We start from the raw sequence: 16926 nt of genomic DNA, 5'->3' as shown, positions 1-16926 counted from the left end.
CATTTCCACCCACAGCAGAAACTTTGAAGGTGTACAGGTTGCCAGGTATTAAATTTGTGATGGAGACATTTTCATACATTGTTGTTACATTTGATTCTGGATTTCCTAAAACTTGCACTAAATAGGAGCTTTTGTTGCCAGTCGGTGGTAGCCAGCTCAAAGAAATTGAATCAATGGTGATGTATGTCAAACTTAGATTGTTGGTTACATTGGGTACTGAAATAGAAAAGTAGAACGTGAAGTATCACTCAGAGAACCTTTTACATATTTGTCAGAAATATTTTTTACACCAGATAAATTACAGAAAAACATGAAGAAGTTACCTATCATTGGGAAGAATTGCCATGATAGATCTCTAATAGGGTGAAATAGTTTGTAAAACTTCTGGCACATTGATTTTGTATTAAAAAATTGAGATTTGTACTAAAGAATATAAATTCCCAGAAGAGCATAGAAATGTTTCCAATGACATCTCTTCAGTTATGATAACTTATTCATAACCCCCAAATGTGAGCAATTGTAACTTAGTCCCATTAATTCTAGAAAATGTTTCTCAAAATGTATAACTGATTCTGAATTTAGGTATAGATGTAATTTATACATGCCAGACATTTAGCCTGCCTAGCCAAATAGCTCTTAATCAGAAATGATCTAATGTTGTTAAATCAAATGAGCACATATACATTGTTATTTCATGTATGATGTAATATTTCGATGAGATGGAATTTTACAAATCAGTGAGTGCAGATTGTTTCTAATGCTCTAGTTATTTTTTGAATGTCTATTCAACTAAATCCCTATATATCTTGCAGTTTATCCACTTTATATGGCCTTCTATTTGTTCAAATGAACTTTTAGAATAATGAGTTAATGATTATATCCATTTTAACTAGTTTACATATACTTTGATTTTGGTATCGGAGTGGGAATTATTTGATTTCAGATATTTCTGATCACTTGCTCTGAAAATACCATTTGCTAGTCTTTAAAAAAAATTACAACTCTGCTACTTTATAGCAGAATAACTAGTATTGATGTTTTTCTCATAAATTGGCATTATATGATTCTTCATTTTTACTGATTTCGCAGAAGACAGCATGCAATAACTCTTTTCATTCAACAGGAAGGGACAAAATACTATAGATAAGTTATTACGAATATATTTAAAATACATAGTTATATTTTAATAATATTCCCACAGAAATCCTTTGTCTTATGTCATAATTAGAAGAATACATGGTATTTGCAGCAGTACCCCAGGTTTATATTTACACATAAAAATGGAACCAGTAAACTGTTTTTTCATTGAATGTAAATGTGCACTAAACCAATCTTATTTGGATTTAAATTCAAATAACCGCATATATGGAGATTCAAAGTGCAACCATGACTTTGTGTTCAGCAATTTTACAGCTAAAGAGGTATTCTCACGAAAAGTATAATAACAAAATCAGTTTAGAACTTTTCTGCTGAGAAAACCAGCTTACCAAAAATAAATCTTTCTATCTCAACACAGTCAGCAGAAATAATAATTTAAAAGTAAAAACTCCAAAAGTGATGAGGGAACCATTTCAGTAAAGGGGCTTGCAGATGTGGATTACCTGACTGAGTTCAAATATACTAGCATGGAAGGTGTGTATGCATTTATGTGTTTGAAATTGAACAATATATTCCTACTTTCAGTCATGTGTGGTCATTCACTTAGATCAATAGATTCACCTGTTGAGAAAGCATGAAAATGCACTCCTGACATGATTGTGATCACATTAGTTTCCAGGAAAGAAGCTTAAATAACATATCTTTGTGTATAATTCAATGATGCCAAAAATTTATAAAAACATAGAAGATAGCTTTTAATTGAGCTTTTCCTCACATATCTTCATGTAAAACTTTCAATATAGGAAATATTATTTGTGGTTAAACATTATTCTCTTGATTTCTCCAGAAAATCGATTTGCTAATGTGCAATAATCAGGCACACTACAGGGACTATTTTAGAATACCTGAGAAATCAGTAACTTTCTAAAACATGCATGAACTTCTCTTTTGAAATGCCATCAAATAGCTTAAACTAAAAACCTAAGCAGAACTTTGCTTAAGAAACTCCAGTTTGGTGTGTCCTGTCAATCTTAGTGGTAGGCTGGGGCGGTAAATTCCATACCGTTCGCGGAATTTGTCGAATTTGTGAAATTTTGCGTTCCGCGGAGATCGCGGAATTGCACAAAATTCTGCGTTCCCTGACATTGCGAAATTTTTTGCTTGTTCGCGTTCTCAAAATGTGTGTTTACGAGATATTTCCCCCGAGCACGCAAACAGCAATTGCGAATAGCAAAAAAGCATCGCGAACAAGCAGTTCAGCATGTTCGCAGAATTTCTGCATGTCCGCAGAGATTTTTTACTGTTTTGCGGAGATTTGCTTAACGAGATTACGCGAATTCCGCCCACCCCTAATTAGTTGTACAGAATTTTAACTGTGAATGTTCTTGAGGATAGATTTCAAAAATTGAAAACCTCAAAGCAGGAGACACTTAGCACCTATTTTATCTCTTATTTTGAGAAGGTGATATGGCATTGTCTCTGCTTCTTGAAGTTGGATTACCCTCAGCAGTTACAGGTATATAGGCAGCTAAGACTGGCAGTTAAAAACATTTTAATTTTGTGATTACTATTAATAATGGTACATCTATCAAAATATCCATAGTTTACATAGAAGATGCTCACCTGTGTATTCCGATAATGCACTGTCTTTTCCAAGTACACCATTTCCACCCACAGCAGAGACTTTGAAGGTGTAGAGGTTGCCAGGTATTAAATTTGTGATGGAGACATTTTCATACATTGTTGTTACATTTGATTCTGGATTTCCTAAAACTTGCACTAAATAGGAGCTTTTGTTGCCAGTCGGTGGTAGCCAGCTCAAAGAAATTGAATCAATGGTGATGTATATCAAACTTAGATTGTTGGTTACATTGGGTACTGAAATAGAAAAGTAGAACGTGAAGTATCACTCAGAGAACCTTTTACATATTTGTCAGAAATATTTTTTACACCAGATAAATTACAGAAAAACATGAAGAAGTTACCTATCATTGGGAAGAATTGCCATGATAGATCTCTAATAGGGTGAAATAGTTTGTAACACTTCTGGCACATTGATTTTGTATTAAAAAATTGAGATTTGTACTAAAGAATATAAATTCCCAGAAGAGCATAGAAATGTTTCCAATGACATCTCTTCAGTTATGATAACTTATTCATAACCCCCAAATGTGAGCAATTGTAACTTAGTCCCATTAATTCTAGAAAATGTTTCTCAAAATGTATAACTGATTCTGAATTTAGGTATAGATGTAATTTATACATGCCAGACATTTAGCCTGCCTAGCCAAATAGCTCTTAATCAGAAATGATCTAATGTTGTTAAATCAAATGAGCACATATACATTGTTATTTCATGTATGATGTAATATTTCGATGAGATGGAATTTTACAAATCAGTGAGTGCAGATTGTTTCTAATGCTCTAGTTATTTTTTGAATGTCTATTCAACTAAATCCCTTTATATCTTGCAGTTTATCCACTTTACATGGCCTTCTATTTGTTCAAATGAACTTTTAGAATAATGAGTTAATGATTATATCCATTTTAACTAGTTTACATATACTTTGATTTTGGTATTGGAGTGGGAATTATTTGATTTCAGATATTTCTGATCACTTGCTCTGAAAATACCATTTGCTAGTCTTTAAAAAAAATTACAACTCTGTTACTTTATAGCAGAATAACTAGTATTGATGTTTTTCTCATAAATTGGCAATATATGATTCTTCATTTTTACTGATTTCGCAAAAGACAGCATGCAATAACTCTTTTCATTCAACAGGAAGGGACAAAATACTATAGATAAGTTATTACGAATATATTTAAAATACATAGTTATATTTTAATATTATTCCCACAGAAATCCTTTGTCTTATGTCATAATTAGAAGAATACATGGTATTTGCAGCAGTACCCCAGGTTTATATTTACACATAAAAATGGAACCAGTAAACTGTTTTTTCATTGAATGTAAATGTGCACTAAACCAATCTTATTTGGATTTAAATTCAAATAACCGCATATATGGAGATTCAAAGTGCAACCATGACTTTGTGTTCATCAATTTTACAGCTAAAGAGGTATTCTCACGAAAAGTATAATAACAAAATCAGTTTAGAACTTTTCTGCTGAGAAAACCAGCTTACCAAAAATAAATCTTTCTATTTCAACACAGTCAGCAGAAATAATAATTTAAAAGTAAAAACTCCAAAAGTGATGAGGGAACCATTTCAGTAAAGGGGCTTACAGATGTGGATTACCTGACTGAGTTCAAATATACTAGCATGGAAGGTGTGTATGCATTTATGTGTTTGAAATTGAACAATATATTCCTACTTTCAGTCATGTGTGGTCATTCACTTAGATCAATAGATTCACCTGTTGAGAAAGCATGAAAATGTACTCCTGACATGATTGTGATCACATTAGTTTCCAGGAAAGAAGCTTAAATAACATATCTTTGTGTATAATTCAATGATGCCAAAAATTTATAGAAGATAGCTTTTAATTGAGCTTTTCCTCACATATCTTCATGTAAAACTTTCAATATAGGAAATATTATTTGTGGTTAAACATTATTCTCTTGATTTCTCCAGAAAATCGATTTGCTAATGTGCAATAATCAGGCACACTACAGGGACTATTTTAGAATACCTGAGAAATCAGTGACTTTCTAAAACATGCATGAACTTCTCTTTTGAAATGCCATCAAATAGCTTAAACTAAAAACCTAAGCAGAACTTTGCTTAAGAAACTCCAGTTTGGTGTGTCCTGTCAATCTTAGTGGTAGGCTGGGGCGGTAAATTCCATACTGTTCGCGGAATTTGTCGAATTTGTGAAATTTTGCGTTCCGCGGAGATCGCGGAATTGCACAAAATTCTGCGTTCCCTGACATTGCGAAATTTTTTGCTTGTTCGCGTTCTCAAAATGTGTGTTTACGATATATTTTCCCCGAGCACGCAAACAGCAATTGCGAATAGCAAAAAAGCATCGCGAACAAGCTGTTCAGCATGTTCGCAGAATTTCTGCATGTCCGCAGAGATTTTTTACTGTTTTGCGGAGATTTGCTTAACGCGATTACGCGAATTCCGCCCACCCCTAATTAGTTGTACAGAATTTTAACTGTGAATGTTCTTGAGGATAGATTTCAAAAATGGAAAGGGGCGACCACTCGGTCCCCCCGAACGTATGGCAGAGTGCCTCGATCCCCCCGGGAAGCCATTTTGGGCGGGAGGCGCGTCTCGGCTGGTATGCCCGAAGCGGCGTAGCCGGGGCGCGCTTTTTCCCGCCCTAGAGTGGGCTGGCCTAGACACTGACGCGGCCGGCCACGCCCTCGGGGCAGGCAGGGGCGGGTTTACGCCCGCCCTGAAGATGGATAAAAAGGGGCGCAAGACCAGAAGACATCCTCTTGTTCCTGTGCTCTGAAGCTGCACCTCCTCGCTGCACGTGAGCTCGAGACGGAACGAAGAGCCAATTTTGAGCGTTTTAATCGTTCTTGTTTGTTTTACAGTTACTTTGTTGGAGAATGCCGAAAAAGGTGGGAAAACGCATGACTACTGATCAGATGCTGCGTGTTCTCATGAAGGAGATGTCCGAATTAAAGAAGCGGGTGGATAAGAACGAGGAAGGGGGACCAAAACGTCCTTTGGCGGGAGCAGCCCCGGGAGGGAAGAACAAGAGGCCCAGGAGGGGAGCAGCGGGAGAAGACATCCCGGGTCCCAGTGCCCCGCTCGAGGCACCAACTCCCGTGCCGGAGGAGGGGAATCCGATTCCCGTTGTGGTCACCCCCGTGTCCGAGGATGATATGCCGCCCGAGCTTGCAGCACAATTGGCAGCGTGGTTGGGTAAAGGTAACGAGGGCGCCACGGCTGTCGACGCGCAGGCGCTGATAAAGCAAGTGCGTGAGAAACGGGAAGCAGCCAAGGTGTCCGTGCCGGCTGCAGTAGTGGACAAGACACCAGGGACGATTGCGACCTCAGAGGCAGCGTCAGGTGCAGGTAAGCGGCCATTGCCGACTGCGAGGGATGAGTCAACACCCTCTCGGAGAGAAAAGTTGGGTCAACATGTTCCTTTGGCAATTAAGGAAAAGATTTGGGCGGGGGAGTATGTGAACATTTTCTCATTGCTTGTTGATCATTATGAGGTAGAGCATGTTAAGAGTCAGAAGGATCTCATGCATCCGAGTGTTTGGCGCGCAAAAATGGCCGCCTTTAAAGTGAATGAGAATATTGGCAATTGGGGCAATGCTTGGGGAATTTTTACGTCAATCTTGGGGGAACGTAGGCCTGAGTTGCTTTCCGAGTTTCCAATCTATCAATCACGAATCATGGGGTACTCGACATCGCACCAGGGTAACCATTGGTTCTGTTACGATAATCTTTTCAGGAAAGCAAAGGAGCATAATAAAAGTTTAACCTGGGATTGTTATGATTCCTTGACTTGGGATAAAATGAAGGAGACAGGAATGTTAAAAATGCCGTTGGTAGGAAGTAATGTTGGCGAATCCTCCCGGCAATATGCGGGGACGCCCTTTCGATCAGGTACGGGTGCCGACGAGTACTCGAAACCTGCCGGCAATACTGGAAAAAGGGGTTTCTGCTTTAATTACAACGGAGGTAAATGTACTAGACCCCAGGGATCGTGTAAATTCAAACATGAATGTAGTGGTTGCGGGTCGTCCCATCCTGAGTCCTCGTGTAGAGCCAGAACGGGTGATAATGGGGGGAGAGGAGGCGCCAAACAGGTCTAATATAGGCCGAGGGGCGCCTTTACCTACCCCGATTGATACCCTGGCGATGATTCCCTGGCTCAGTGAATATCCGGATCGTACTTCTGCTGGGGTGCTGCGGAACGGTTTTTCGTATGGTTTCCGCATCCCGGTAGGGGACTTTCAGGGTGTGGGGAAGTGCAAAAATCAACTTTCCGTCCTGCAGCATACGACCGTAGTACAGGATAAGATCCGGAAAGAGGTGACTCGAGGTCGGGTCGCCGGGCCGTTTAGTGTACCCCCGGTTCAGAATTTTGTTTGTTCTCCCTTAGGGGTAGTCCCCAAGAAAGACCCAGGTGAGTTCCGACTGATTCATAATTTGTCAGCTCCACGAGGTCTTTCCGTAAATGATGCAATCGATCCAGAAGTGTGTTCGGTGCGGTACGCATCCTTTGATGAGGCCGTAGCCATTTTGAATCGCCTGGGGCCCGGGGCGCTGATGGCGAAGTCGGATATCGAGTCAGCGTTCCGATTGCTCCCGGTACACCCAGACGACCAGCGTCTCCTGGGATTCATGTTTCAGGGTTGTTATTACATGGATAGGTGTATGCCAATGGGGTGCTCTATATCCTGTGCCTATTTCGAGAAATTCAGTAGTTTTCTACAATGGGTCTTCACAAAGAAAACGGGTTTCCAATATGTAATGCACTACCTTGATGATTTTTTGTTTCTTGGGGCAGCCGGGGATCTTGAATGTGGCCGGGCCTTGGCCGAATTTTGTGTGTTAATGAAACAGTTTGGTGTGCCATTGGCGCCGGGAAAAACAGTGGGTCCTACGACTTGCCTCGAGTTTCTGGGGATCGAGTTGGACTCCAGTGAAGGTTGTTTCCGTTTGCCAGCTGACAAAGTGTTGAAGTTCAGGGCTGCGCTACAAGTGTGTATAAATGCATCGAAAGTTACGCTGCAACAATTACAGCAGTTGGTGGGACAGTTGAATTTTGCCCTGAGGGTAATACCAATGGCCCGCCCCTTTTCCCGTTCAATTGCCCAAGCGATGGTCGGCCTAAAAGCGGGCCATCATCGCACGAGACTATCGGCTGAGGTCCGCCAGGACATGCGTATTTGGTTAGCATTTCTGGCGGACTTCAATGGTCGGATCGTCTGGAATAAACCAGCTGTGTCCTCCGAAGAGCTGGGGCTATGGACAGATTCAGCAGGAAGCATAGGTTTTGGCGCCATCTTCGGCACAAAATGTTCGGCACAAAAATGGCCGACATGGTGGCATGAGAATGGTCTGACGAGTAATATTGCTTTCCTGGAACTGTTTCCCATCTTGGTGGCCTTGAGAACATGGCCCGATGGGTTCAAAGATCACTCTGTCATATTTTGGTCTGACAATATGACCGTGGTCGAGTGTATCAATAGTCAGGCAGCACGTTGTAAACTGATTTTAAGACTGCTTAAGGAAATTGTTTTACTATGTATGCAATTGAACGTGCTATTCAGAGCGAAGCATGTTCCAGGGGTGATGAATCAGGCGGCTGACGCATTGTCTCGTTTTCAAATGCAGGCTTTCTCGGGTTTCCTCCCCTCAGCGGACCCAGAGCCGGCACCCTTTCCCGAAGCTCTCTGGTCTCTCGGTGCCCCGAACTTCGTCACCTCGTGGGAGAGAGTCTAGCACCAAGGACGAGGAAGGCATACGAAGGGGCGTTTCGGGCCTATTTAGCCTTTTTGGGGACTGATAGAGAGCGGCTTTGGGGTCACGAGGAATGGGTAGTAAATTTTCTGATGTCCTTACGTAGGGCTGGGAAATCGGTGGCTACGGCCCAGAGGCATCGTGCTGCCATTTCCTTTGTTGCCAGAGCACACGCTATCCAGGACCCGACAGCGTCTTTCGTTGTACAGAAGGCGCTGCGTGGGTGGCAACGCCTTGAGGGTCGCAGAATAGATGAAAGGCGCCCGATAGGTTTGGATAGATTGTCCCAGTTGTTGGCCACACTCCCGGCCACATGTTCATCTCAGTTTGAGGCGGTGCTGTTCCGAGCCGCTTTTACGCTAGCATTTCATGGGGCAATGCGGGTAAGCGAACTAGTTGCAAGGAACAAACTGGATGTGGCGGGGGGTTTGTGCCAGGAACACGTTCAGATCAGGGGAGAAACAATGACTGTCTCCTTTGTAAGGTCCAAGACTGATCAAGATGGGATGGGTGACTGCGTCATCATACGCAGGATTCCTGGGTCCTCCATGTGTCCGGTAAAGTGTTTAGAAGATTACCTAGCACGAAGGGTGGCATCATGGGGGGGGACTTTGTTAAGACACGCAGACGCCACCCCACTGACGAAATTTCAGTTTCAGCGGGTGCTTGCGATGTCAATTGCCGCTGCGGGCTTGAACCCGGGCGAATTTGGGACCCATTCCTTTCGGATAGGGGCTGCTACGGAAGCTACAGCCAGGGGTCTTAATGTTGAGCAAGTGAAACGAGTGGGGCGTTGGTCCTCCAATTGTTATAAAAGATACGTGCGGTTGCACATGTTGTGAAGCTGTAATAATGTACTCACGCTTCTTGTTTTTTTTTGGTTTTCAGTTACGCAAGCCTACGAGGCGGGGCGGACTATGCAGTCGACCCTACACCGGGCCAGCGGTCAGACGTCACCAGCTGTGAACAAGGAGGTGTGGGTCGTGGGCCACTCATACGTGAGGCGTGCCGCAGACGTATTCAAAGCAGGTGACATGATTCACGTAGCTGGGGAATACGGGTACAGGATGTCCTTCTACGGAAGAGGCGGTCTCTGTATTGACCAGTTTCAAACATTTTTCGAGGGTTTGTTAGGGCGGACAAGGTCACCGCCGTCTATAGTTATAGTACATGTAGGGGGCAATGATTTGGTCACCACCGGTAGACGACTACTCCTGGAAGCAATGTTTTCCACTGTAAGTTGGTTGGCGAGGAGAGTTCCGGGGTGCATAATTGCATGGTCCCATTTGATTCCACGAAAGGTGTGGCGGGGGGCTATCTCTATTCCTGCTTTGAACCATTCTGTTAGAAAGCTTAACAACAAAGTGAGTAGGTTGTTCCGTTCCAGGACATTGCATTCTATTTCTCATAACTGTATTAATGATGACAGTATGTATTTGGGGGATGGTGTGCATTTGTCTTGGGTGGGGAATGAGTTACTCTTAGGAGATTTCTTAGCATGGTTAAAATCGTTGAAACATGACCTTTAGGTAGGAGTTTTGTGGGGGGTCCGGATAGCCGGTCAACTATCCGGCCTGTGGCGGTAAGGTCATGATCGGTGAGCACTAATTGGAAGATCCCTATGAGTGGGCGTCACCCAACACGGATGGGAGCGCTCGGGGGAGGTGGCCTTTGGCCCCTCAACGGGGAGGCGGTCCCTTCTAAGGATGGGTCGCCGAAAGAAAAGGAAAGGCGGTCAAGGCCCCTTCCTGTGTAGGAGGGGTTACAGCCCCCTCCTGGGGAATTTCCCGGGGCCAGTGACATCTGCGACGGCAGATGCGGTAAGTTGTGTGGGGTTGGGGGGAGGTCTAAGATACCTTCTAGATACCTCACACGAGTCTTCGAACGACCTTTAACTGGCGTCGAGTTGATAGGTGCCCCCGTCAAGTCAAGGGAAATTGTTAGTAGTTGCACTTGAGTACGCCTCAGTGCTGTCGCCCCTCCCAAGTGGGGGGGGTATGTCTGGTTAGGGATCTTGACACCGGTTACGACCTTGCCGTTGGCCCTTAAACGTTAGGATGTACAATTTCAATATTTCAAGAAAATGTTTTGTAGGATGTTAGTTCGGCTAGGTGAACCTCTGTATTAGAGAATCTGTTAAGGTTAGCCAAACATCGCAATGTGGTAATGAAATTGTACATTAATATGAAAATGTTTAATGTTTTAATTTTTTGTTTTAATAAATACGGCCGGGAGGGTCACTCCCTCCCACTTCCAAAAACTTCAAGAACTGTTTCCGGTTTCCCTCTTTTGGGGATTGTGTTGAGAGGGGGTGGCGGGTATCTCAGCCATATGGAAAGGGGCGACCACTCGGTCCCCCCGAACGTATGGCAGAGTGCCTCGATCCCCCCGGGAAGCCATTTTGGGCGGGAGGCGCGTCTCGGCTGGTATGCCCGAAGCGGCGTAGCCGGGGTGCGCTTTTTCCCGCCCTAGAGTGGGCTGGCCTAGACACTGACGCGGCCGGCCACGCCCTCGGGGCAGGCAGGGGCGGGTTTACGCCCGCCCTGAAGATGGATAAAAAGGGACGCAAGACCAGAAGACATCCTCTTGTTCCTGTGCTCTGAAGCTGCACCTCCTCGCTGCACGTGAGCTCGAGACGGAACGAAGAGCCAATTTTGACCCACCCACCAGCCCCTGAAGACAGCCAGTTATTTTAATAAAATTGATCGCTAATTCTATTTCGTTTACAGGTTGTGTTAGTATCGTGTTGATGGTGAATGTGTAATAAAGATTGGTCGAATTTTATAAGTTTGGTGATTAAAGAAATTCGGATTTAACGTCCATTTATAAACATGCTTTTTGGTCATAGTGGCCAATGTAATTTTAGTTTAGTTAGCATTTGTCGTATTTATTTTGGTCGGGCGGTAAGGTCATGATCGGTGAGCACTAATTGGAAGATCCCTATGAGTGGGCGTCACCCAACACGGATGGGAGCGCTCGGGGGAGGTGGCCTTTGGCCCCTCAACGGGGAGGCGGTCCCTTCTAAGGATGGGTCGCCGAAAGAAAAGGAAAGGCGGTCAAGGCCCCTTCCTGTGTAGGAGGGGTTACAGCCCCCTCCTGGGGAATTTCCCGGGGCCAGTGACATCTGCGACGGCAGATGCGGTAAGTTGTGTGGGGTTGGGGGGAGGTCTAAGATACCTTCTAGATACCTCACACGAGTCTTCGAACGACCTTTAACTGGCGTCGAGTTGATAGGTGCCCCCGTCAAGTCAAGGGAAATTGTTAGTAGTTGCACTTGAGTACGCCTCAGTGCTGTCGCCCCTCCCAAGTGGGGGGGGTATGTCTGGTTAGGGATCTTGACACCGGTTACGACCTTGCCGTTGGCCCTTAAACGTTAGGATGTACAATTTCAATATTTCAAGAAAATGTTTTGTAGGATGTTAGTTCGGCTAGGTGAACCTCTGTATTAGAGAATCTGTTAAGGTTAGCCAAACATCGCAATGTGGTAATGAAATTGTACATTAATATGAAAATGTTTAATGTTTTAATTTTTTGTTTTAATAAATACGGCCGGGAGGGTCACTCCCTCCCACTTCCAAAAACTTCAAGAACTGTTTCCGGTTTCCCTCTTTTGGGGATTGTGTTGAGAGGGGGTGGCGGGTATCTCAGCCATATTGAAAACCTCAAAGCAGGAGACACTTAGCACCTATTTTATCTCTTATTTTGAGAAGGTGATATGGCATTGTCTCTGCTTCTTGATGTTGGATTACCCTCAGCAGTTACAGGTATATAGGCAGCTAACACTGGCAGTTAAAAACATTTTAATTTTGTGATTACTATTAATAATGGTACATCTATCAAAATATCCATAGTTTACATAGAAGATGCTCACCTGTGTATTCCGATAATACACTGTCTTTTCCAAGTATACCATTTCCACCCACAGCAGAGACTTTGAAGGTGTACAGGTTGCCAGGTATTAAATTTGTGATGGAGACATTTTCATACATTGTTGTTACATTTGATTCTGGATTTCCTAAAACTTGCACTAAATAGGAGCTTTTGTTGCCAGTCGGTGGTAGCCAGCTCAAAGAAATTGAATCAATGGTGATGTATGTCAAACTTAGATTGTTGGTTACATTGGGTACTGAAATAGAAAAGTGGAACGTGAAGTATCACTCAGAGAACCTTTTACATATTTGTCAGAAATATTTTTTACACCAGATAAATTACAGAAAAACATGAAGAAGTTACCTATCATTGGGAAGAATTGCCATGATAGATCTCTAATAGGGTGAAATAGTTTGTAACACTTCTGGCGCATTGATTTTGTATTAAAAAATTGAGATTTGTACTAAAGAATATAAATTCCCAGAAGAGCATAGAAATGTTTCCAATGACATCTCTTCAGTTATGATAACTTATTCATAACCCCCAAATGTGAGCAACTGCAACTTAGTCTCATTAATTCTAGAAAATGTTTCTCAAAATGTATAACTGATTCTGAATTTAGGTACAGATGTAATTTATACATGCCAGACATTTAGCCTGCCTAGCCAAATAGCTCTTAATCAGAAATGATCTAATGTTGTTAAATCAAATGAGCACATATACATTGTTATTTCATGTATGATGTAATATTTCGATGAGATGGAATTTTACAAATCAGTGAGTGCAGATTGTTTCTAATGCTCTAGTTATTTTTTGAATGTCTATTCAACTAAATCCCTTTATAGCTTGCAGTTTATCCACTTTATATGGCCTTCTATTTGTTCAAATGAACTTTTAGAATAATGAGTTAATGATTATATCCATTTTAACTAGTTTACATATACTTTGATTTTGGTATCGGAGTGGGAATTATTTGATTTCAGATATTTCTGATCACTTGCTCTGAAAATACCATTTGCTAGTCTTTAAAAAAAGTTACAACTCTGTTACTTTATAGCAGAATAACTAGTATTGATGTTTTTCTCATAAATTGGCATTATATGATTCTTCATTTTTACTGATTTCGCAGAAGACAGCATGCAATAACTCTTTTCATTCAACAGGAAGGGACAAAATATTATAGATAAGTTATTACGAATATATTTAAAATACATAGTTATATTTTAATAATATTCCCACAGAAATCCTTTGTCTTATGTCATAATTAGAATATGGCTGAGATACCCGCCACCCCCTCTCAACACAATCCCCAAGAATGGGAAACCGGAAACGGTTCTGAACTTTTGGAAGACGGGAGGGAGTGACCCTCCCGGCCGTATTTATTAAAATATGAAACAAAATAAAACATTAAAAGAACAGTTTCATATTAATGTACAATTTCATTTCCACATTGCGATGTTTGGCTAACCTTAACATATTCTCTAATACAAAGGTTCTCCTAGCCGAACTAACATCCTACAAAACGTTTAACTTGAAATTGTACATCCTAACGTTTAAGGGCCAACGGCAAGGTCGTAACCGGTGTCAAGATCCCTAAACCAGACATATCCCCCCCACTTGTGAGGGGCGACCGCACAGAGGTGTACCTCAAGTGCATTTACCAATTTCCCTTGACTTGACGGGGGCCCCAATAAACTCGACGCCATTTAAAGGTCGTCCGAGGACTCGTGTGAGGTATCTAGAAGGTAGCATAGACCCCCTCCCAAACCCCACACAACTTACCACATCTGCCGTCGCAGATGTCCAGGCCCCGGGAAATTCCCCAGGAGGGGGCTGTAGCCCCTCCTACCCAGGAAGGGGCCTTGACCGCCTTTCCTTTCCTTTCGGCGGCCCATCCTTAGAAGGGACCGCCTCCCCGTTGAGGGGCCAATGGCCACCTCCCTCGAGCGCTCCCATCCGTAATGGGTGACGCCCACCCATAGGGATCTTCCAATTACTGCTCACCGATCATGACCTTACCGCCCGACCAAAATAAATACGACAATTCTAACTAAATTACTAAATTACTAAAAGACAGTAATAATTACAACTTATAAAAAAGGCATGATTACTGATCAACACTAGTGCATAATTACTTTATTTGCAAAACATATTACCATTTGACCATTCTTTATTGCATATTCAAAGTTATCACGATAGTCATCACAACCTGCAAAAAATAGTGTTACCACATCAAACTTTATTCAAAACCACTTGCTGTCCTCAGGGGCTGGTGGGTGGGTCAAAATTGGTTCTTCGTTCCGTCTCGAGCTCACGTGCAGCGAGGAGGTGCAGCTTCAGAGCACAGGAACAAGAGGATGCTTTCTTTGCTTGTTGCTCCTTTTATCCGTCTTCAGGGCGGGCGTAAACCCGCCCCTGCCTGCCCAAAGGGCGTGGCCGGCCGCGCCAGTGTCTAGGCCAGCCCACTCCAGGGCGGGAAAAAGCGCGCCCCGGCTACGCCGCTTCGGGCATACCAGCCGAGACTCGCCTCCCGCCCAAGATGGCTTCCCGGGGGGATCGTGGTACTCCGCCATACGTTCGGGGGGACCGAATGGTCGCCCCTTTCCATATGGCTGAGATACCCGCCACCCCCTCTCAACACAATCCCCAAGAATGGGAAACCGGAAACGGTTCTGAACTTTTGGAAGACGGGAGGGAGTGACCCTCCCGGCCGTATTTATTAAAATATGAAACAAAATAAAACATTAAAATAACAGTTTCATATTAATGTACAATTTCATTTCCACATTGCGATGTTTGGCTAACCTTAACATATTCTCTAATACAAAGGTTCTCCTAGCCGAACTAACATCCTACAAAACGTTTAACTTGAAATTGTACATCCTAACGTTTAAGGGCCAACGGCAAGGTCGTAACCGGTGTCAAGATCCCTAAACCAGACATATCCCCCCCACTTGTGAGGGGCGACCGCACAGAGGTGTACCTCAAGTGCATTTACCAATTTCCCTTGACTTGACGGGGGCCCCAATAAACTCGACGCCATTTAAAGGTCGTCCGAGGACTCGTGTGAGGTATCTAGAAGGTAGCGTAGACCCCCTCCCAAACCCCACACAACTTACCACATCTGCCGTCGCAGATGTCCAGGCCCCGGGAAATTCCCCAGGAGGGGGCTGTAGCCCCTCCTACCCAGGAAGGGGCCTTGACCGCCTTTCCTTTCCTTTCGGCGGCCCATCCTTAGAAGGGACCGCCTCCCCGTTGAGGGGCCAATGGCCACCTCCCTCGAGCGCTCCCATCCGTAATGGGTGAGGCCCACCCATAGGGATCTTCCAATTACTGCTCACCGATCATGACCTTACCGCCACAGGCCGGATAGTTGACCGGCTATCCGGACCCCCCCACAACACTCCTGCCTAAAGGTCATGTCATAAAGTCCTTAGCCAAGCTATCAGGTCTCCTATGAGTAATTCGTTCCCCAACCGGGATAAATGAACACCATCCCCCAAATACATACTGTCCCCTTTAATACAACCATGCGAAATAGAATGCAGTGTACTTGAACGGAACAATCTACTCACTTTATTATTAATTTTCCTTACTGAATGGTTCAGAGCAGGAACCGAAATAGCCCCCCGCCACACTTTCCGTGGGATCATATGGGACCATGCAATTGTGCACCCTGGAACTCTTCTTGCCAACCAACTTACCGTGGAAAGCATTGCCTCACGAAGAAGTCGTCTACCAGTGGTCACCAAATCATTGCCCCCAAGATGTACTATGACTACAGACGGCGGTGACCTCGTCCGCCCTAACAGACCCTCAACAAATGATCGAAACTGGTCAATACAGAGCCCGCCCTTTCCGTAGAAGGACACACTGTACCCGTATTCCCCAGCCACGTGAATCATGTCACCTGCTTTGAATACATCCCCGGCACGCCTCACGTATGAGTGGCCCACGACCCACACCTCCTTTTTCACAGCCGGTGATGTCTGACCGCTGGCCCCCCGGTGTCGGGTCGACTGCACAGTCCGCCCCGCCTCGTAGGCTTGCGCAATTGAAAAACCAAACAAAAACAAGAAGCGTGAGTACACCATTACAGCTTCACAACATGTGCAACCGCACATACCTCTTATAACAGTTTGAGGACCAACGTCCCACACGTTTTACTTGTTCAACATTCAGACCCCTGGCTGTAGCCTCCGTAGCAGCCCCTATCCGAAAGGAATGGGTCCCAAACTCGCCGGGGTTCAAGCCCGCGGCCGAAATCGACATCGCAAGCACCCGCTGAAACTGAAACCTCGTCAGTGGGGTGGCGTCAGCGTGTCTCATCAAGGTCCCCCCCCATGATGCCACCCTTTGCGTTAAATATTCCTCTACGCACATCACAGGGCACATGGAAGACCCGGGAATCCTTTGTATGATTATTCCGTCCCCAATCGCACCCTGATCGGTCTTGGACCTGACAAACGAGACAGTCATAGTCTCCCCCTTGACCTGAACGTGCTCTCGGCACAGTCCCCCCATGGTATCCTGCTTGTTCTTTGCCACTAGT

The sequence above is a fragment of the Lissotriton vulgaris genome, chromosome 11, assembly GCF_964263255.1.
Source record: "Lissotriton vulgaris chromosome 11, aLisVul1.2, whole genome shotgun sequence".
Lineage (NCBI taxonomy): Eukaryota > Metazoa > Chordata > Amphibia > Caudata > Salamandridae > Lissotriton > Lissotriton vulgaris.
The sequence above is the reverse complement of the archived record's forward strand: the minus strand, read 5'-3'. Positions refer to the sequence as shown.